The 21,887-nt window shown below is 38.8% G+C and overlaps 1 protein-coding gene across 20 annotated transcripts in view; it reads right to left on the reverse strand.

The window, feature by feature from the left end:
• SOX5 (SRY-box transcription factor 5) overlaps positions 1 to 21,887 on the reverse strand; it is a 614,147-nt gene that overhangs the window by 186,697 nt on the left and 405,563 nt on the right. The window lies entirely within an intron of this gene.

The following is a 21,887-nucleotide window of genomic DNA, read 5'->3' on the forward strand; positions in this document are numbered from 1 at the left end:
GCAGACAGCTTTAATATTTGCAATACATATTCTAATATACTGTATTGTTACTGATCCCTGGGACTTAAAAATGCCCTTCAGAAGTACACATAGTAAATCTCACAACCTGTAGAGTTGTTTTTTTTCTCTTCATGATCACGTATGAACATTACATAATGCTATAGCACCCTGTGGGGCCTTCCAGGACATCAGGTTATCAACCCTTACATGGGGAATATTTGAAAAAAGCTAACACAGCAACTGAAAGTTGTCATGAAGAGTGAGAAGATTCTGATAAGCAATAAAGTATTTTGGAAAAAAGTCATCCACTGCCATTTGTCTACAAAGCTATAAAAAGCACTTTCATGAACTGTGTATTTCAACAACAACCAAAAAAAATAAAAACAAACCAGAAATCACAACCAATAACTATTATGCATGTTATCCAAGGAAAGGTTTCCAGCCTCTGTCCTGCTAGGAGAACTTTGGATCTGGTGCACAGCTATCTAACAAAGTAAGGGCAACAGTGCTGAGCATTTGGTTTTCCTATTATTTTTAACTGTAACACAAAGAAAAGGCTGGATGCTTTCCCAAAACAAATGAAGATGCATTCCAAATCCTAAAGCACAAGGTACAAGCTCCAAAAGAAACATACCAGGCTGTCGGGCCAAAGCTGCTACTGGGGAAACAGACAGGTATGAGGAATTTGTTGTGGGAAGGTGAGTCAAGTAGTGAAGTGCTCTGCACACAAGGATGAAGAGCAAGCAGAACTAAGGAGCAGTGAACTGGGGATGGAAGAAAGGTGGTCACTGGGTTTTTATGAAAGGTCTCTGTTTCTTTAGCCTTTTTCCATAATTCCATAGCAACCAAACAGAAATACGTCCAGTAAATGTTACAGTAACTGAGACTTCTTCTTTCTTCAGTGATCCAGTCTGACTCAGGTCTTAGAGTTTTAGACCCAGCTGACGTGAATTCTCCAAAGAAACAGTATTTGACCTATCCTTGACACATCTGGAGAGAAAGGTCAGCCTGCTCCAGAGTAGAATAAAATGGACAAACACAACCAATTAATACAGAAAATTAGAGTTTGGCTCCAGTGTTATCTTAAGCCTTGAGCTAACCTGACAGAATATATGCACACCAGAACCTGAATTTAATTAGACCAAATGTCTGATGACCAACCTGTGATTGCATAGCAGGACTCAACTCTAACATGCATATGAAGACACTTGAGGGACAGAAAAAAAATTTCACATAGGAAATGTTAAATGTAACTTTACAATGACATGTGGCTGTGCTGTTAGAATAGATGCAGCACAAGAGCAAAGTACAGTATAATGCAGAAGCATTTATCATTCACTCCCAACTTTATTAACTTTCAAGAAGGTTCATGCTGTTGTTCTGTCCAAAATTTGCATACACACTTCCAATAGATTATTAATATTTTCCACCAAGAATAAGGAAAGTGTAAGTATGATAGATAAATTTAATGTGTACTTCTGCTCCAACATGAAGGGTTTAGTATCTGTGACACATCCTGCCCTTGCACTGCAGTAATAGTCATCCCATGTGAACAAGAGGGGAAAGTGTAGGTTTTTTAAATAAGAAGCATGCTTTATATAGATTTTTTTCACACACTGAGACTTTAAAGTGTATCACTATGTCTGTGTGTATGTATATGGAAAAAACTTTCTATTCTTACAATGACTTCAGAAATCAAGCAGGGCAATACTGCTCTTTCTTTGGACAAGGAAACATTTTATAAAAAAAAATTATGACTGAAAATATTCTTTTGTGGCTTTGTGGAATTATTCTACCTGACTTCATAACAGAGTAAAAAACTCCTAGAGATAGACCAGCAAGTCATCAATTAAACGATTATCAGGACTGAGTTGAGCATTCATTCAGTTTCCACCCAAACACTGACTCCTCTGTCAGAATCTCTCCTAGCAAGCAAAGCTTGCTCTTTGTCAGTTCCATAAGTACAACTAGCTGAGTGATAGACCCATGCACAGGAGCAGAGTGGAATTATTAATGCAGAAGTTTGAAGAATCCTTAAATCCATACCCCACTGGGTTGATTTTGCCACAGTCACTGTTAGAATCACAGATTAATTTACCTGTGGAGAAAATCGACTTTCAAAAGATCCAAGGAAGATCATATTTACATATGTACCAGCTTCAATTTCAAGGTCTCCAAAATTGCAGGAAAATAAAATACAAACAGAGGATCAGTTTTTCTATTTTTTCAACTTTTGCAGCAAATCAAATCTTCCAGAGCCGGACTACAAATCTCAGATATGTATGAGAATGAAAATAAGAAAGATAACCACAGATACTGAAGAACAGATAAGAATGATCAAATGCATTACCATAGTTTTGAACAACAAAAATGGCACTTGAGCGAGATATTACCCTCCAGCTTCATCACACTCAATACACATTTAACGTTGGAAAAAAGTTTATAGGATATTAAAGCAAATAAAACCATGTTTAAAGCAATGTTAATGTTACTTTGGTGTTTACACACAAACCCCCAGAACTTTGCCAATTTAAACTTGACACATCAAGCCTTCATCTGTTTTATAAACCCAAATGGCAACATCTGTACCAAGTGCCTTGATCTCGGGTGCAGCTTTTGATTTCGTGTATGGATTTCTACGATAGCTTTTCACTTCCTTGTCCAGGAATGACCTGCCTTCTACTTATGAGACACTGCAAAGTAAAATATTGAAGCTGCAAGGGCTGCCCAAAGGTTCTAGGAACTTTTAAAGCCAAGGGTAATATCTTAGGACACACAGGCTATGCTAGAAGTGACGGAATTATGTTTTAGACATAGAGTGATTCTTTTCAAAGAACAACTTGGATTTCCTCCCACTAACACAAACCAGTGCACCTATGTCTATGTAGGTCCATTAAGCATTTATTTCATCCTCTTTTCCCCTGCAATTTTATTCTTTGATAGATCTCTCTGCTTATCTCCAGTTATTAGCTATTACCAGAGGCAAAAGCCAGCAGGTAAAAGATAACCAACTTGAATATTCAAATCTATTGTTTACAAAATTAAAATAAAATCCAACAAAATCCTTCTTTTAGTGTAGCCACTGAAATATGCATACTGCATATTTCAGCAGGACAGTTCACTTTTAGTTCTCGACATCATGTGAAAATAGCTACCACCATTCTTCTTACTGCTGAGTATTACGTAGCCCAAATGCATGAAGCAATTTAGGATGTACTAAATTTAAAATATGGCCCTAAACCCACCTTTGTAAAGCATGGACTAAGTCTAGTTTAAGTGAATTTCATACTACACTAATATTGTCATAATTTTTTTGGACCAAAAACACTGATCTGATATGGTTGTTCCAAAGGTGCTGTGAAAAGCACCATTCTAGTATTTTAAGCAGAAACTCTCATAAATTATTGTACATTTGTGAAGAAGGATTTAAAAAACTCTCTTTAAAAAATGAAATTTTAATTTACAGAAATATAATTAAAAAGAGAGATAAATTATATGGACAGGTTTTCCAGTCCATCATATTTGGAACTGGGTAAATTATGTTTTTGTTTTTGTTTTTTTTTTTAATTCTTCCTTCTGTTGACTCCAAATGGGACTAACAGGGTAAAGAAGAGCAGAATTGGTATGTGCTATTTCTACCCACAATGCCACAGTTCAATTCGTTTCATCAACCAAACACCACAGACAAAAGGATTTTGTAAGACAAATGTGACCCAGAACTACAAGCAAGTCAAGTATTAAATTATTCAATGTATGTTACTGTCTTGCTCTTCTCACTTAAATTCCAAGTGCACTGGAGACAAAAATACCAGAGTTGTTTTTTGTCACCTCTCACAAAACTTGGTTAATTAGCGTAGCACAGAGCAGTGCCCCTGGTGCACACGTGACAATGTACACCCACACACCAATTCACTCTGCCACATGCAGACTTAATTAGGTGTGAGCCCAAGCTGTGAGGCTCAAATCCCTCTCTGGAAATACCCTGTGCTGGCCAAAATACAGGAGTGATCCAAACTCAGGTCCCCACACTGTCCTGTCCCCCCAGCTCTCATCTACACCAGACTTCTTTTAGCCCCTGGTCTCTGAGGCAAGAAATGCCTTTGCAGTTTGTCAGTACAAGACCTGGCACATGGGATCCCAGGCTGAGTTTGCACCTCACAGGGTTACTGTAATATCCTATTACTGGCTAAACAATGAAGTGGCAGAACCACATTTCTAGAATGGTGCTGATTTAAAACAGGGGTTTTTTTTAAATAGACATTTAACAATAATAGTTTTGTTTGTTTTTCTAATATAAGCTAAATACAAAGTTGCACTTTCCTTGAAAGAAATACTGAAGAACTATTAGAATGTAACTTTAGAGGATTTAAATAATGTGGGAAACCAAGTCCAATTTTAAGGTAAATACTCCAGGTCCTGAGTTGCACTAAAAGTTGAAAATTGCTTCAATACACCCATTAGCCTCATCTGAAAACTGGACACAGACTTTTGAATCATTACCTCCTTTCAAAAAACTTAACAAACATCACCGTACACATTTCTCTTACCTTTGAGGTTCTAGGTGTTTTTTTCCTTTACTTTCTTTTCTCTGAGGGTGAAAACAAATTATTTGCATTATATCCTTTGAGCATATCCTTATATGCTTTCAGCTGGAAATGTTACTCTGCTGCAAACTGATGTTGAGTCTTTCTGTTCCTGCAGGCAAGAGCTTTGTGTCAACACAGTCCCACCACATGCACAGCAGTGCCAGGAGAATGTGGGGCTTCAGAAACTGTCCTAGTGAACTGGTCTTCGAAGGAGAGAACAGCCTTACAGGAAACCAGTGCTGACAGTTTTCTTTCCCAAGACTGGAAAATGAAGCCATTCAAACTGGGGGTCACCAGTGCTTGCAGTACAGGCAGAATGAAGTGGATCAGATCTGCATGTGAGATTCAACATCCACACTAGTGGGAATTCCTGCACTACATATCTAGACAGAGACCAAACAGAACAAAAATGCTCAGGAAAAATTGAAATGAAACATTGATCTATCACCAGATCAAATTCTCCTTCTCCTAAAATCATTCTGGAAAAAGGTTGGTGTTGGCTTATGAATTGCTGAGATGGTGTTTAACTAATACACAAACAGAAAGGAAAATACTCTAAAAGCTGAGAAGTGAGTGCTAGCAAGGAGAGTGTAATTTAATAGCCTGAAGCTGTCTGATATACAGTCTGAGCATAACCACATTAAAAGAAACCTTGTAAGTCTTCAAACTGTTAGCTATCTGTTCTGAATGGCACACTAAATCCTTTTAACTACAACTTATTTTGGCTGAATTCTGTCAAGGCAAAATTAGCGCATGTTGTTTACAACTGAAATTACACGCTGCCATTCCCATTCAAAGCAAGACTCAAGGTCTTGCCTCCCACATTATTTGCATTTACGTATTTTTCCAGAGTGCAGTTGTCCAGAAATTTCCTCAGAACTCTACTGGATCCGACTTGAAAATTCATGCATGGAATTATTTTTAACACAGAATATTACATCTTAGCACCACCCCTCAAGTCTGTCTATGTCACCTCATAAGAGCTTCTCTATAGCAGGCTTTACACAGGTATAATACAATCATTCCAAGAGTCATGTACTGGCTGAGGGCTCTATCCCTGACACAAAGAAAACTCTTCCAAAAAGGGGAAAAAAGCTTAACAGCTTCAATGATACTGGAGCCCAGCATGCAACACAAGAGAATTTCAGCAAGAGACCATCTGGGCTTCTAATCCGAAGTTCATTGACATCCACTGACTTTGTTAGGCGTAGATAACTACTAAATATGATCACCGTTGCAAATTCTGGGTTTTCCAGATTCTTGAAAGTGTTAAAAGAACTGAACTCTTCATTTCAATCACACAGAAAAACCAACCTAACACCAGTGTAATGTCAGGCAGTAAGTATCTTTGCAGTAGAGCAACTAAGAGGAGGACACACCACAGTATCTCTGGGATGATTTTCTTCCCTCTTTTTCATTGAGTTCGCCAACATGTGTGCCAAATAGGCTGGATGGTTAAGGTTTTATTTATTTATTATAGTGCCATGAGGCAGCATGATGCTGTCATTTCATGCAATACAGTTATTCTATGGTTTCTCTGCTTCTTTGTCACCAATGACTGCATGAAAAATACAAAAAAAAAAAAAAAACCAAACCAAAAAACAAAACAAAAAAAACCCCAAAACAAACCACAAAATTTTAAGGTAAAGTAAATACGCCAGGTCCTGAGTTGCACAAAAATCCCTCCTGAAGTATTCACTGCCCTCCTAAAAAAAAATTAGAGGATCCATCGAATGCCAATACAACCAACTTTCTGTGCCCTCTGGTAACTCATGGACAGGTTTATTTAATCTTTTGCAGTTCTTTTAATGCTATAAATAGTCAACAAATTATTAGAAATCACCTAATACAGAAGATAAAAGACAATAAAGCTCATGTTCGCACACTGAAATCAAAGAAAATTTTTCTATCACACTGTCTCAATATGTCCTTCAAATATTAACTTCCCATCACAATCTCCGTGGAGAGGTAGGGTTGGGACAGAAGAAAGCCCAGAAATCCAAGCCAGGAGTGAGATGCTCCAGCACTCCCTATGCCAGCTGGAGATGTCAGCATTCACAGCAGTGCTCTGGCTCCTGGAGCCTTTGGCTTTAAGGAGTTTGGGTGGCTGTGTCCTGCAACCACTGCGGGATGTGGGAGGGGAAGCTGCACCATGGTGAGTTTGCCTGGAAGGTGAAACTTAAAAGTCAAAGTGCCTGCATCACAATATTGTCTCATCGTGTCAAAAGGAAATGCCATGGCACAACGCACCAAACTGAGAACGCCTCAAGATCTTTCATTTTCTCTTGGCAAAGATGATCTGGTCTGCCGGCAAAATCTGCATTTTCAGTGCACATGTAGGGAAAATTTAAAGTTTAGAATTACAGTTATGATTCATAATGGTTGACTGAATGGGAAAAGTTTAGACTGTTTACTTCACACTCCTTTGTGAATCTCAGCTGGTATCAAGGAATTTCAAGCTGGGTGATTAAGGGCTAAACTATACATGGACTTCATGAAGCAGGGCAGGTGTTGTCAGAATTATCCCAACACCTAGAGGTATAAATATCCTTCTCAAAATATGGGAGAGAAATATGGAACAAAATGTCAGAATTTTTTCCAGGAAGAATCTTCATCTTGCCATACAGATTTTTATGCCTAAGGGAAAGGGCTAAATGGCTTCTCCTGAAACAAAGAAACCATTGGCAATGCTTTGATTCAATGTAATGGAGGCAGGGAGAAAGAGAGAACAGGGCAGGGGCAGTTCTACATAAAGGAGCTTGGGTCTAGAAAGGGGCTTTGTAATTACCCTTTTTATTTACCATTAAATTTCTTTCAGCTAAGTCCAAAAAAGCAGTGAAAGAGTTCTGACTAGACAGTTTGCAAACTGTAATACAGTTATGGGAAAAGGATCAAAGCTGAATTCCTACATTTTACTGGGTTTTTTTAACAATTACCGAAATACTGTATTTCAGTTGCACATCAACCTTCTTGTTTGCATGAGCCTTCCTTCCACTGACACACAAGAGCATTGCTGCAGATCTCTTATCAGGACAACTGACAAAGCCTCCTAAAACTGTGTTCTAGCCACACTCCCTATAGCTGCAAGGATATCAAAATGCTCTCAGAATGTTCAACAAACGTTTTGGTCCCTAAAAACCAAAGATGTGACAGTTGTAAAACGTACCAATGAAAGGAAATATTTTATACAATAGAACTAAACTAGCCAACTGGTTCTCTAGCAGGAAAAAGAATTAACTGAAAAGAGTGTATTAAAGAAGAGCAGCATCAATTCTAAAACGTTCATATTGTTGACTTGCTAGGATAACAGCTTGACTTAATATCTCACAGCAACCTCAAATGGAAGTACCCCTAAAGCAGGCACGGATGCTGTCCAAATGAAAAACATCTTAACTTTTTGTTGGAAGACAGGTTGAAATATGACCTTGCAGAACGTGGCCACTCACCAGCAACTGCTTGTACACCCCTCTTACCCAGAGCCTAAATTGTGGTCCTTGAAAGGGGACAACACTACAGCAGTTTACAATAGCCACAGAAAACTCATGCAGGGAAGAATCAGAAATAGCTGACAAGCGGCAAATTTTTATTTTTAGTTTATCTCACGGTAACCTCCTCACGGTAACCATACTCTGAAATGGAAAAAAAAATTTAAAAAGTAGTAATTATACATTGCACTTGTTTTAAAGTGATTTTTCTCACCAGGGAAAAAGCTGCACTTACTCCTCTATCTTAGCATAAAACTGTCTGCTCTTGAGGTGAAATGTTTATAAGCATTTCTCTTATTGAAAAATATTTTATGGATAAGTCCAAAGTTTTTGGCTGTAGAAAAAGGTAGACAGAAATGGACTGGGAGAAAAGTCACTTAGAATTAAGTATTTTGTGGCTTCCTCACAATTTGAAAATAAAATCCACTTAAAAAGACAATATTCAAGGTAAAATTCCAGTACTTCTTTGTCACATCAATTGTTCAGAAAATATTACAATTTTGAAAATTTTAAAGTAAAATTCTGAAGGAAATCATAGCAAAACATCACCTTTACTGGTGCACATTATGTGAGGTAAGGCATTTTTTAGTAACACTAACATTATAGCTACTGGTAAAGAAAACACAAATTAAGCATCATCTCTGGCTCAATGAGTTTGCAATATAACATGTATTTTTAAAAATAATGTAAATGTGGGGCTTTGTCTTTCCTGTCCTCCACAGAAAAGCAGAAATAGGCATCTGTTTGCATCAGCTTCTCAGAGGAACATGAACATATGCACATATGTAGGCACACAGAAAAATACATAGTCCTAATCTTAACTCTGTTGACTTTGTTTGGGACAGCCCACCAGTGCCACGTAAATGTGTTTATCTCCTGTGTTTTTCCAGAAGTGCTGAAAAATGTCATCTTCCCTGACAGAGATGGAATCAGAAAAATCCACACACATGACCATGGACAAGCAGTCCACCTGGAGAGAACACAAATACTGAACTGTATTGTCCAGAACACTCAAGAGGAGCACATAAAGAAAGTTTTGTTCAAAGGTACCAAAATTGCTTTACCATGGAAAGTGAAAAACTTCCTCTTTACTCATGTTGGAAGCAAATCTAACCAAAAAGTTATTACAAGTGAAAACATGCAGTTTCTTTGAGGTATGTCTATCAAAGATTGTTGGCAATAGTTAGCAGGACAGAGAATTTCTTGCTTGTTTACTTGGGAAAGTTTGATCAACTTGAGCAATACATTTACCATTATAGCCTTGAATGCAAATGAGGATTTTTTCAGCTTAACTTATAGTCACTCCTAGACAACAAGCTAAATTGAAAATGTCACTTTTTCACCAAAATAAGAACAACCACACAGTGGGTCATGGCAATATACTGATCATTTTAAATTTGCTCTCCTGGTTTTATGAACATAGGAACTTGAGAAGCACAGCTTATTGTATATTGGGGTTAAGAACAGTCAAGAACTGCATTTAATATCTCATCTAACAGAAATTGCTGCTTAATTAAAAGCCTATCAATATTCTACACTATATTGACATTGTGGCGCACTTTAAATAGTCATGTCCTGTTGATATCAAATCTTCACTATCATTTTTGCTATTTCTGTTGCTTTCCTTGCTCATCTTCGAGATGCTTGTTCATGCTTGTCAAATCTAGTTAAGAGATGCTAATGAACTCCTTCAAGAACACGAGTGGAAAGACTGGAAAAGTTAGTAGGAAGAAAGGAAAATAAGATATGGAACTGAAAGAGGAAAACTCAAACAGAAGAGGAATAAATAAACAGAGTCCGTTTTTTCTCGTGTTATATATTTTTTCAGTCAATGGGGAAAAGCAATGGAGCAATCTTCCCTCTCCTCTCAAATACCAGACTTCAGGTAAATCTTCCCCTACTTAGTCTAATTGCACAAGAAAGAAACAAAGGGATGAAAAAATGTTCCTGTATCATAGGTCCCTTGGGTTCCGGGTCACAGAAGGGCCCCTGGTCCTCAAGGATGGGAACAGGTTTTCTGAATTCAGCAGCACAAATTAATATCTGTGTGCCTGCAGACTCCTGCTCAGCCAGGACAGAGCATTCCAGAGCCTCCACCCTTTGGATATGTGCTCTGCCTATCTTCTAAGAGATTATGGCTTATGTAGATATCTCCTACACCTTTGGATTGTCAAACACAAAATCAGTTGGCCAAAACTGTGACATGCAAAGTCACAGGAATTTAAATATTGACTTGAGTTGCAAAATTCAGATTTTGAATACCCCTAAATTTAGATGTGTAGGGTCAAGAGTTTAGGTTCAGTCCCTCACTCACGGGAAAGTCAGCTGAAAAATGTGCTTACCTGTTAACTCCCAGAATCATTAGTGTGAATTGACAAGGTTTTACTGCATACAGATAAGATTAATGCAATCTTTCAAGTTGCACAAAACCCTCATAGGTTTGGAAGTACCATTTAATTTGAGCAAGCAGAGCAGACACACATTTTGGATGTTGGAAGATACTGGGATCTGGTTCAGTCTCACTCACTTTAATTCTGCACACAGGTGATTTCACTGATGTCACTGGAATTACCTGACTTTTACAATGGTGCCATGCCAAAGGGGACTGAAGCTATGTGTCTGCAAGGAAAGAAAAGTGCAGAAGAGAAAAGACGACAAGGAAAATACATGTAAATTAGACTTTGCAGCATTAAGTTAACCACCACCTGGTCTTAAAAAATGCTGTACCTTTAACAGTATTTGGCACTGAGGAGATGGTAACAGCTTGTTGCAGAAACCATGAGTCCAACATCAACCTAAGTTTGGTGGTGGGGACGAGACATGGAGGTGAAAGCAGTAAGGAAGCACCTCACAGACCATGAGTATGTCTGTCTTCCGAATTCAGCTGCTTTTCCAACTGGGGGCTTCTTGCAAAGCAGAGACTAAACTTATATTGATAAATCCTTGTAAGCAGGAACATTTGGCAATGCATCTTCCAGAAGGGCCTGATGCAAATTTAAACAATGAAGTGTTACGCACTATAAATGAAACTGCATCAGGGTCTGAACTCTTTAGTTTCCCTGAAACAAAATGCTTTTAATTCTGGGGAGAAGCCCATCATAGTCTATCTTTTCTTTATTTGAATTTCTAGTAGTTTCAATTTATTTTTCCAAAAAAGCAGTATTTTTTACAGGAAGCTTTGATCTAACAATACTCCTGCCCAGTAGCAGCTTCTGTGAAACCAGAATTTCAGATTAATAACTTATTGATCAAATTCTTGCATTAAGGAAATATTAAACTATACAGAAAAAAGTCTGGTGTACCACTGTAACACCAGTATTTAGCCATGTAATGTGAGAGACACGGCAGAATTCAAGACATGCAACCACAGCTCTTGCTCACAGTCATAACAATAGCAATGGTACAATGTATGTATGCCTGTAATTTGGTCCTACATATCCACACTGTGCACTTCACAGCTGGCATTCCAGATTTTAATACTAAGAGGGATACTAAAAATTTCACATTTAACTGAAAAATTCTACAGTTTTTACTGAGAAACGGTAAATTTGAGGAAGTTGCTTCATGTTCTACCGAAATGGTACCCTGTATGAGAAGAAAGATAATGATGGCACATCTAAAGACTGGTGACTATGAATCCATTTACTTCATAAAGAATAAAATTTTTCCAGGAAGATATTAATGTGGGGGTCTTCTGAAACAGTCATAACTGTGCTGGAATTTGAGATGTTGCTCAACTAGATAGCTGCAAATTTGTATTACAGAACATGCCAAAAAGTAGAGATACATTTTAAAGTGGAAATTAGATCAGCACCTGCCCTGCTGAATTGGATGGTACTTCACAATACTTTTCTTTTTATTTTACACATTACTGCTAAAATTTTTGGTTTCTTTTTTCCCCCCTTAAATAAGGGAATTCTTTGTCTGAGCAAAATAATAAAAAGTGAAAGGAAAATAATTGTTCTGGTAATATTTGGGGAGTATTTCTTATTTTAGCAGATTTTTATTGAAGAAATTCAAAATTAAAAGAATGAAAATCATAAGAAATAAGGTCTTAAATAGAAAATATTTTACTAAAAGATACAGAAACACTGCCCTTAATTATGTAGGACACTATTTAAAACATGGTGTTTTTTTAAAGATTCCTATTTACTTGGCTATTTGGTCTGCTGAGAAAAAGATTACGTATAGCCACTTCTTAACTACATCATTTTCTAAGGAATGAGCAAAAAAAAGCCTGAATAATCCTTTCCAGTGCTTTAAGGGCAGCTTGCAATATAAGTCCAGGGAGCAGCCTCAGTTCTACACCAGTTGAAAATGTGGCCAGACGACTGCAATGAGTGGAAACCTTAAAGGCACAGAAAGCCTTACTTGCCAGGATTCAGGTCTGTGTAATCCACAAGTGCTCCCTGACTGAAGCACTGGTAATGAACTATAGATCCTGACCACATAGGAATAAGTCACATTAGAGAGTGTCTACTGAAATCAATAACACGTACCCAATGTATGATTTTTTTTTCTCCTACAATTTTTATGGCTATTAATCTAACAACTGAAAGGTATTTAAAATGTTTGCAATTCAAGGTACTTCTTGTTAATTTAGTTATGAAAATTAAATGCACATTAAGACAAAAGGGAAAAGAGAGACCAGTGCTTGTAAAATGAATGCTTTATTTTTGGCAATAAAAATTTAGAGCCCCTTCTCTTCCTCCCTCCCAAACTCTCAGGTTGATTCATCTCTCATTCAAATTTAAAATGCACAGAGAGGCTGCAACAAACCCACAGAAGATTGATATGCACCACACTCCACACATGGTTTAGCTCTTTATTCCAAAGTCTGGCATGATGATGTTGGGTTTTGTGACGATATTATTTCAATATATAATAAACAGGGTTTTCTATAAAAACAGTGCAATGCAAGTCCCCTTTAAAAAAAATACAAATTGTTACTATAGCACTTCGAGAGAAAGGGAGCGAGAGATTCACAATGCAGGCTCAGAACTTGGCAACCTGTAAAAGTGCCCAGTCGAAAATTACTAACAGCTGGAGATGACAGTTGTTTTAACAGCTGAGCTGACAGGATTAATTTAAATGCACTGAAATCAAAAGTAGATAACACCTGTTTAGTCTTCCAGGGCCATTCAGAAAGGTAGGCCAAAGGAAAAAAGCAGAGCCAGGGCTGTCTGTGCGAGCATGTGTGCATGTGTGCACCTTGTATGTGTGCATGCCTGCATGTGTGAGCCTCTCCCCTCCCCGGGCAGGGGACAGAAGGGCTGCAGAGAAGAATGGCATACTTTGGAAGGCTGGGGGTGCAGGGGAGATCGGTGGCTTGTCACACAATAACAAAGAGGCCAAACCCCCACCAGCTTGACACATCTGGTTCCCATTGTGCCCACCCTCCCACTCACCCTTCTTCCCCCTTCTCTTATCCAAGGTCCGTGACCCAAACCCAGCAATGGATAAAGATCATTGGGTTTAAAGCTGCAGCTCCTCACTCCTGCATCCCAGCAGTCCCCCTGGGTTAATTAATGCATTCTCTTTGAGCTCCAAGTCACTGGAGCTCCCACACACTCCCTCCCACCCACTTCTTCCCCAAACTAAAAACAAAATAAAAAATTCCTCACCTTCCTGCCATGCCACAGCTCATAACTCGCATGTCCACAAAATAAATAAATAAATACATTCTACAAGGCATGTGAGGAAAAGCATGTGAGACAGGAAGAATTTTTTTTCTGTGGCAGGCCAGGAGGGGTTGATTTTATCCTTGCTTCTCAGGCTATCATCTTGCACAGTGTCCTGCATCATGAGGGCAGCTGGATGTCCCACACAGCCATTGCTCTGGGTACAAGCTCCAAGAGACCCAGGAAGGAGAACTGTCTGGTCTAAGAAAGGAGAATCTAGGACAATCTATGGAAACCACATCTTTTCCTAGTGTAACTACCACACAATGCCAATGTGCCAACTTCCTATGGCACAAGAACCCTACGGGCCCGACTCTGCAGCTGCTCCACTTGCAGCATTTCCTTTGAGGAAAAAGTGAGCTCTGCTACTGAGCCCAGGCCAAAGGCTCCCAAACTCTCCCTGCAATCTCATTTCTGGTTATGCAAATGGCACTGAGTTGTAAAAGGCAAGTATTTCCAGGGAGCTTGCTTCCTCAGATCTGTGTCTAGTCTCTTCTTGTAAAGCATGACCACTGTCTGGCTGTGTCTCCCAAGCAGTAATTAAACTTCACCACTGTGAAGAAGCACACAGCTACTATCACTATCAACCATACCTTCAAACCACAGAAACCAGACACAGAGAATGAAGTTCATGTGGCAATCTGTGAATAACCAGCACACAGAAAAAAAACAGAAGAAATCATGTTTTCTGAGTCTGCTCTGTGCTTTTCGCCATGGAACTGATATTTTCTGCCTATATTCCTCCAGGGATGAAAGAACATCAGCCCCACAATAAGTACAATGATGCTGTAGCTGTACACTTCTTACAACAAAGCCTTCAGCTCCTCCTTCATGCCCCACAGCCTTTCAGCAAGGCGAAAATGAACTGAAAAGCTCATGTGCTCACTTCAGCTGACTGCAAGCCCAACCATCACGCTGTCACACCAATATCAAAGCACGGTGGGCACCTTCTGTTTGTGCAGTTGAAGGAAAAAACCAAACTGTTCAATAGAATGGTTCAGAAAATGTTTGATTCATTGATATTAAAAGTTGGAGAATCACAGATACCTTCAGTTACAGCATGAACCACTGCCAGAAAGCAAGACAGAAAGAAAACCATCCATGGCAGCTGTCCCTTAGCTGCAGGTTTCAGCGTACTCAGCTTGTATTCTCTTTACATTTCCAGCCACCAAAGCTCCCACACACTCCCTCCCACCTTCCTCTTCCCCAAACAGCACAAAGCTTCATATAGCCTAAATCACTGTGACAAGAAAAACTGAACAATTCTTAACTAAGCTGCATTTATTTACTTATTTCAGAAGTTCAAGTCCTTTTTTAGCATTTATTGTCCAGGCAAAACTATTTAACTGGACAAATGCAAATATTAATAGCAATTCTGAGAAAAGAAGACCCAAAATCACCTCTTGTGTGTGAGCTCTGTGTGCAACAAACTGAAGTAAAACCACAATAAATACCAATTTACATAGACAAGTTTCAAGTCTGGATGCAAAACTGCCTTCATTTTGTTTCACAAGAAAGTACCAGGACGCTTTTAAACTCAAGTAACATGAACCTTTCTCTGGAGGATATACTTTGGCCACTAAATTAATGTTAAAGAAGCTGGGGAGTACAGTGTGGTGGACTGTGTCTGAGTTTTACTTCTGCAACCCAGTCTATGTGTGAGAGGATTTAATGCACAGGGCCACATTGCCCATTTTGCCAGCTTTGTATCCAGAGCAGGAGAGCTCTATTAAAAGACAGACACCAACACCAGCTCTCAACTACTCCTGGGTAAGAAAGGGAAAAACTTCAGTATAATGAGATATAAAACTTTCTTACTTGCTGAAGCACTGAACTTTTCCAGCAAATGAACCTAGGGATTCCCAATATGTTCCTAAAATATTGGGCTAATACCAGAGGGCATTTTCCCTGTTATTTTTCATGTCCACAAACCTCTGCATGTCTGGATTCTGACCAAGTCTGGAAGCAAAAGTGCCAAGGAACATGCGAGAGGCTGTTCTCCTGACAATTCCGATTTGGCTGGTTGCTGGAAATGACAGAAATCCCCAGAGAAAACCAGCAGTAATGGTAGTTCATCTCCTGATTTGCAGCACAAGATCCCTACTGGCTACCACAAATAAATCAGGAAATGTTTCAAAAATGGTGGGGGGGGGAATGGAATAATATTGAGAGAACATATATTTTAAAAAATAAATAAATTCTCTACTCTCTATAAATACACATCAAAGTAGCAGCAGTGGTAGTCGTACTGGCAGTAATAATGATGATGCCAGGAAGGTCTGATTACCCTTCCATATATCCAAACTTTATTCTTACAAATTTTACAAAGCCTATCTGCACATCTAAATCATTAATTTCCATTAATATTTCCAGAGGAAAAAAAAAATCTCGTTTTCTAAAGGGTTTTTCAAAGTTTTCAGTCTACTGGGCATGCAATGATAATTGCTGCTCTGTTCTGCTTAATGATAGAGTCTTTTCCCTGCACAAAATAAGAAGCAGTTTCTTCCCCACTTTTTATTTCTTTACTCAGCTCAGAGGCTCAAAGAATAATTACAAACAATGCCTGAAGAATGGTTCAGTTAATGTTAATTTATACAACAAACTAATTACTACCAAATGGTAAAAAATCACATGTGGAAGTTCCTGTCTCCCACGCACACAACTAAACCAGCAGCCATCTGTCTCAGCCTGGGAGCTCTCAGTGACAAGGAAAGCAAGGCAAAAGGATGAATCCAGATACACTAAGCTGCTTCCTCTGACACAAAACCATGGGATTCAAACACCATTGTCTCTAGACAGTGATCTTAGAAGTGGCTTTTTTCCCCCTTCCATTTATAAAACAAACAAACAAAAAACTTGCATCAGTAACTGTCTTGCTGTCTAAATTTTATCTCAACCCCAAGAATTTAGGACGAGGTCTAAAATATCTCCATCTATCAGCTGGAACTCTTCCTCCCAGCATTTTCTCTACAATACTCTTTATAACATCCTTAACTATCAGAAAGCATGATGTGAGACAGTCTTTGAATCTGCTTATACTATGTTACAGTATGCACATTGATGAGACAACATGATGAGAAAATGTGCTTTTTTTGTTTCAACATTTTTTTCTCAACCTGAGAAAGCAATTTTCTCACAAACCTTGAAAAAATCAAAGTCAGTACAATTGTTAAACACTTTTATGGGATGCTCATTAGAAACTGACAGGAACAAAAGAGCTGGGGACAAATCCTGAAGCATTTCTTCAGTTTAAAGTCTCACTGAATTCAATGTGAGTGTTACCTTATTGAGGACATCAATACCAGATCCTTTACATGAACAAGGACCTTGGCATTTGGACTGTTAATTATTCTCTGATTAGCCTGCATCTAATGAAACAAACTAAACACAATATTATACCCTAAGCTCTGTTCAAAAAATCTCAACTCCAATATTCTCTGCTCTCTGTGAGATCAGAACTCCAGCAGTCATCAAAGAAAGTGCTGTACATGAATAGGAGCAAAATATCAGAGTTTATATTCACAGTACAGATTTCAGAGGAGGAGTATTTTCCCCCTAACATTAAAAACCTACAAATCTTTCTTTGTTTGAATATAAGGCAAAATGTTCATATTTTGCAGAATTATCTCTATGTATCTCATTTGAATCAGGCCCCCCTCTTATGTTTCTGTGAATCCCACAGAAGCGCCAAAGTGCAGCCTTAATTTTATTAAAAAGAGACAAGCCAGTATAAGGTAAAGACAGAAGATGTTTTAGTAAAGATGAAATGTCTATGAACTTGTGCTTTTGAGTATTTCTCAATTCAAAAAGAAAGAATATGTTTCAGATAGCCTGAAATAATCACAGAGGAGGAACGAGTGCCACAGCAATTTAAAACAAGGTCCCTGTAATCTCATATTCATGAAGTAACACAGTCATTATTTCTACACGGCCAGAACAGTATCGACAGTTTAAACGAAGTAAACAAGAGAGAATCACAAGAGAATCTACATAACCAAACAGTAATGCCTAATTATTCCTCATTCATAGTCCTTAACAGAATTATGATATATAAAAAAAATTACAGGGAAACAATTCTAGCATACAGCCAAGAGCATAAAATTTTACATGATAAAATACATCCAATGAAGTGAAAGAGGAAGAAACGATTTTCCTGTCGCTCAGCTCTATTTTGCCTCCTCCTTTTTACATCATCAAGAGCTGGTTTCTGTAAATGAAAACTTAAGACTCCTTCACAAGAATTTAACTTTGTTTCACATTTCACAATGTTTTCACTTTTTAAAGGTGCATTTTATAGAAGATTAGCTATTATTAAAGGGGAAGGGGTAAAGGGGGGATGGGGAAGGTGGGAAGAGGGATGGCGTGGGAATTACAATCCCAGTGGAGCAAAGTCCAGTTCTTGGTATATCAAGTGAACTAGGACAGCTTTCAACATGGATTTGGAGTGCGAAATGAACCACTGAGTGCTGTATCAGTCAGTGGGATAAGTCAGAAAAAGGAAAGATCATTCACACAGTGTGTGTTGCAGAAAAACCTGTATCTGCTTTTGGAGGATGCTCTGGACATCTCACAGTCCTTGGACTGTGACTGACATCAGGTCTCTTCCCTCCTCTTTCACCCCAAGTAGCCTCAAGCAGCTCTCACAGCCGAAAGTCTGCCTCTAATTTTAGTTACCACTCCTGGCACATGTTGTGTCCTAGATCACTGAAAGCCTTGAATTAATACATTAAGACCCAGTATTAAGCTACAGAACTGACAGCTTTATGGACTGCATTCAGCCTGGGAGGAAAGCTACCTGGCGTTGCTTAAACAATCTCAGTGCCCTCTCCAAGTAGGAGCAAGATTTTCCATTAAAAAAAAAAAAAAAAAATCAAACGAAAAAATCTCCACTAGTATTTTGCCCATCCCAAGATTAACCAGATTGCAAAGGTGTATTCTAAGGGAGAAGGGAAGGTCTGAAGAATGTTAAAGCAGAACTTTTAACCTCCTTATACTGAAAAGCTTGGAAAAATTGTCTCCCTGTTCCATTTTCCCACAGTGTTGCCTGATTATGCAAATACAGCAGGCACCTCCATTCTTCTCTTCTTGATGCTTTTTCACCTGCCTTTATGTCTACAGGGACTTACTTGTCTGCTAACACAGCTGAAGCAGATCAGTTAAAAACAGGCATACTGCATCTTATGTGCTCCTGAAAACACTCAGGAGTGTGGTGGTTGGTAACTACAGTCTCATTTCTGGTGAAAATTTACAATGTCCAATATAAGCAGATCAATTGTTAGCACCAACTTGTGAGAAACCAAGGATGAAATGGAACTGGCAGCTGAACTCCCTCCAGCATTTTAATGGCAGTTTGCTCCATGCTATATTTATGGCATTAGGCCAGAACAAAAGCAACAACCAACAAAACGAGTTTACATAGAACTATTAGGAAAATTTTGCAGTCTGGCAACCTAAGAAAACACCTCTCAATATTTTGTCTTTGTGAGCTCCATTACTTTAAAATATTGGGTCATGCATACTGTGTAGAATCCACTGGGTACTGTGTTCTCCCATCCACTAACCTGTCTAACAATAAAATAATAGTAATAATAAAAAGCCCCATGATTGTCTCAAAAAGACTGCATTTTTTTTTCATCAGAAAGAACAAGGTCCTAAACCACTATGTTATGTATATTATTCATCTAATAGTTTTATGCTTAGGTATAGAATGACTTCCATTGAAAGCTCCCTAATTCATCTGAACCCAGACAGGATTGACTCGGCCAATCCAGTAAGAAAATAATGCATTTTGCTTGGATATGCATCCCATACATCCCACACCCAAAAGCTTCACAGGAGCCGTGAATCAATTAGATGACACAGCAAGAGGAAATGCATTAAAAAAAAAAAAATACTTAAAATAAAATAATCTTCAGTGAAATGTCTCCATATTTAGTTAAACACCATTGCTGATTAAAGCTGTACAGGAGATCAGCATGGAATCCAGAATTGTTGCAGCTGACAATCATTAGCAAGAGCCTGCTGTCCTCTAGTTTCATTTTCATATATTAATTTCATATACAAGGAAATATAACTATTTGGAAATACATGGCTTTATTTAGGTCTTGTATATAGATATCTCAGTAAAAATACATTAACATGCTTTACACTTTGCAACAAGCCAGCAAACCTACAGGATCAAATGAATACACAGTAATCACTACAGCTGAAACCATTTTTCTAGTTAGTTCTTGACTTTTTTGCTTTTTTTTTTTTTTTCCCCCTGGTGCTCGACTCTGTGGGAGATAAGATGCTCAGTTACTGAAATGGGATATGTGCTGTGGGCAAAACAGAAAAGAAAAAGAAGTTTAGCATAAAAACATCAGGATGCATAAAAAAAACCAAGAGGCCTTCTTCTTCCATGTGATCTTTGTCTCTAGACTATTTACCTTAAGATTGTGCGTGCTAATCTACAGTACAAGACTAATGCAACATTCCAAGCTGTACTGGAAAAACAGGACACTAGGATAACCACTTCCAAGTTGGGAGAGACACTTTCCTTTGTGATAAAGCACTTGGACAGTGTCTGTAACTTTGAGGCTTTTATATCTTTGGTTGTTATCATTCTTGTTTATTGGAAGTGCAATACAATAATTATTTGGGGTTTTTTTGAAATGGAAGTCATATTTTCCTTTGAGCATACGGGCTGGCCTTTGCAACTGCAATTCCTAGATATTTAGAAAGCAACCTACAATTAGTAGCCAAGTATCATGTCCCATACACAACCAACAGTCCCTGCTGGACTTCACAGCCATAGATCTCATCTCCTGTGTGTCTATTGTTTATTTGCAGATTAAATAATTTAATTAATTACAGCTAAGAGCCTCTGATGAACAATGGAGGTTCCTTGCACATTGCAGTGTATGAAATTGCTTTTTCTCCCTGACAGGAAGAATCTGGCTCTCTGTGTCACACATCTGTGCTTCTCCTTCCGTGTGCTAAGCCAGTACCTCCTGTACCCCAAAAGGCAAGCCTGGGGGCTAATTCATCCCGCACTACTGCACTTAGACACAAATACCTTACTAGCTAGGCAATAAAGGTTTTTACCAATTAGGGACCCCACAGATTTGCTGCTGTTGTTACCTTTCAGTTCTTTTAATACTGCTCCTTCTAGGAACAGGCCTAACCCCCATCTCTGGAGGAACAGAACAAGTAATGTTGGGTTCCTTACAAATCCTGTACTGGGTCAAATGTTGCCTTCCTAAAGCTCTTGCATATTCAGTGGGAGTAAAGAACTTGCATCTGAGAGCAGAATTTGGCCCACATCACCCTGAAGTGTCCATTAACTCTCCCACCCTCAGAAATCAATCAAGATGAGCTTCCTCTCAAGCACAATGAGCCTAAAATACAAACCATGCTGCTCACAACAGGGAGACCAGGAATTCAACTTCAGTCAGATGGCTTTCTCTTCCTCCCTCCAACCTGCATCAGTGAGAAGAGGGCAGGATGCTCATTCAGTCCCAGGATGTGCCCTGCACAGGGCTGATCCAGAGCACAAGCCAGCAGGACCCACAAAAGGTCCATCATACAAAACTCCCACAGTGGAGATGTGCAGGGTACAGCTCATTCCCCTCTGGTCATATCGGAAGCAATCCTTGCTCTCCCCAGCCCCCAAGCCCTTCCTTGCAAAACCTTGAAGCCACCATTCCTATTTACACCTTTTACCCCATGCCACAACCCCGTGTTGCCACCTGTCAGTCACAGCTCCATTTGTCCCCAGGAGGGTGAATCAGGAGGAGGAGGAAGGAAGAAAGTGGGAGGACCTCTGCATTGATTAGAAATGCTGAGGGTGGGAAGGAGGGAGAGAGAGATGGAGATAGATTAGAGGGTAACAAAACTGGAGAGGAAGATAAACAGAGCCAAAAAGAAATATGTCCTTTGTTCATTTAAATGGCTCTCTGCTCCCAAGCCCTCTGCATGACTAATGCCACGCTGTGGTGTGTAAACCTCTTGGGCACATAACACAAACAAAGCATAACTCGGCCTGAACAAACAAAGGCCTAAGCAACAGTGATTGAATTCATCTTAAAACAACAAATCAATTCTTCCCTATTAATGCCCTAAATACCAGCGTAGGAGCACTGTCCTGTTGTAAT

This window comes from Sturnus vulgaris, chromosome 5 (assembly GCF_052056855.1).
Source record: "Sturnus vulgaris isolate bStuVul1 chromosome 5, bStuVul1.hap1, whole genome shotgun sequence".
In the NCBI taxonomy this organism is placed as follows: Eukaryota; Metazoa; Chordata; class Aves; order Passeriformes; family Sturnidae; genus Sturnus; species Sturnus vulgaris.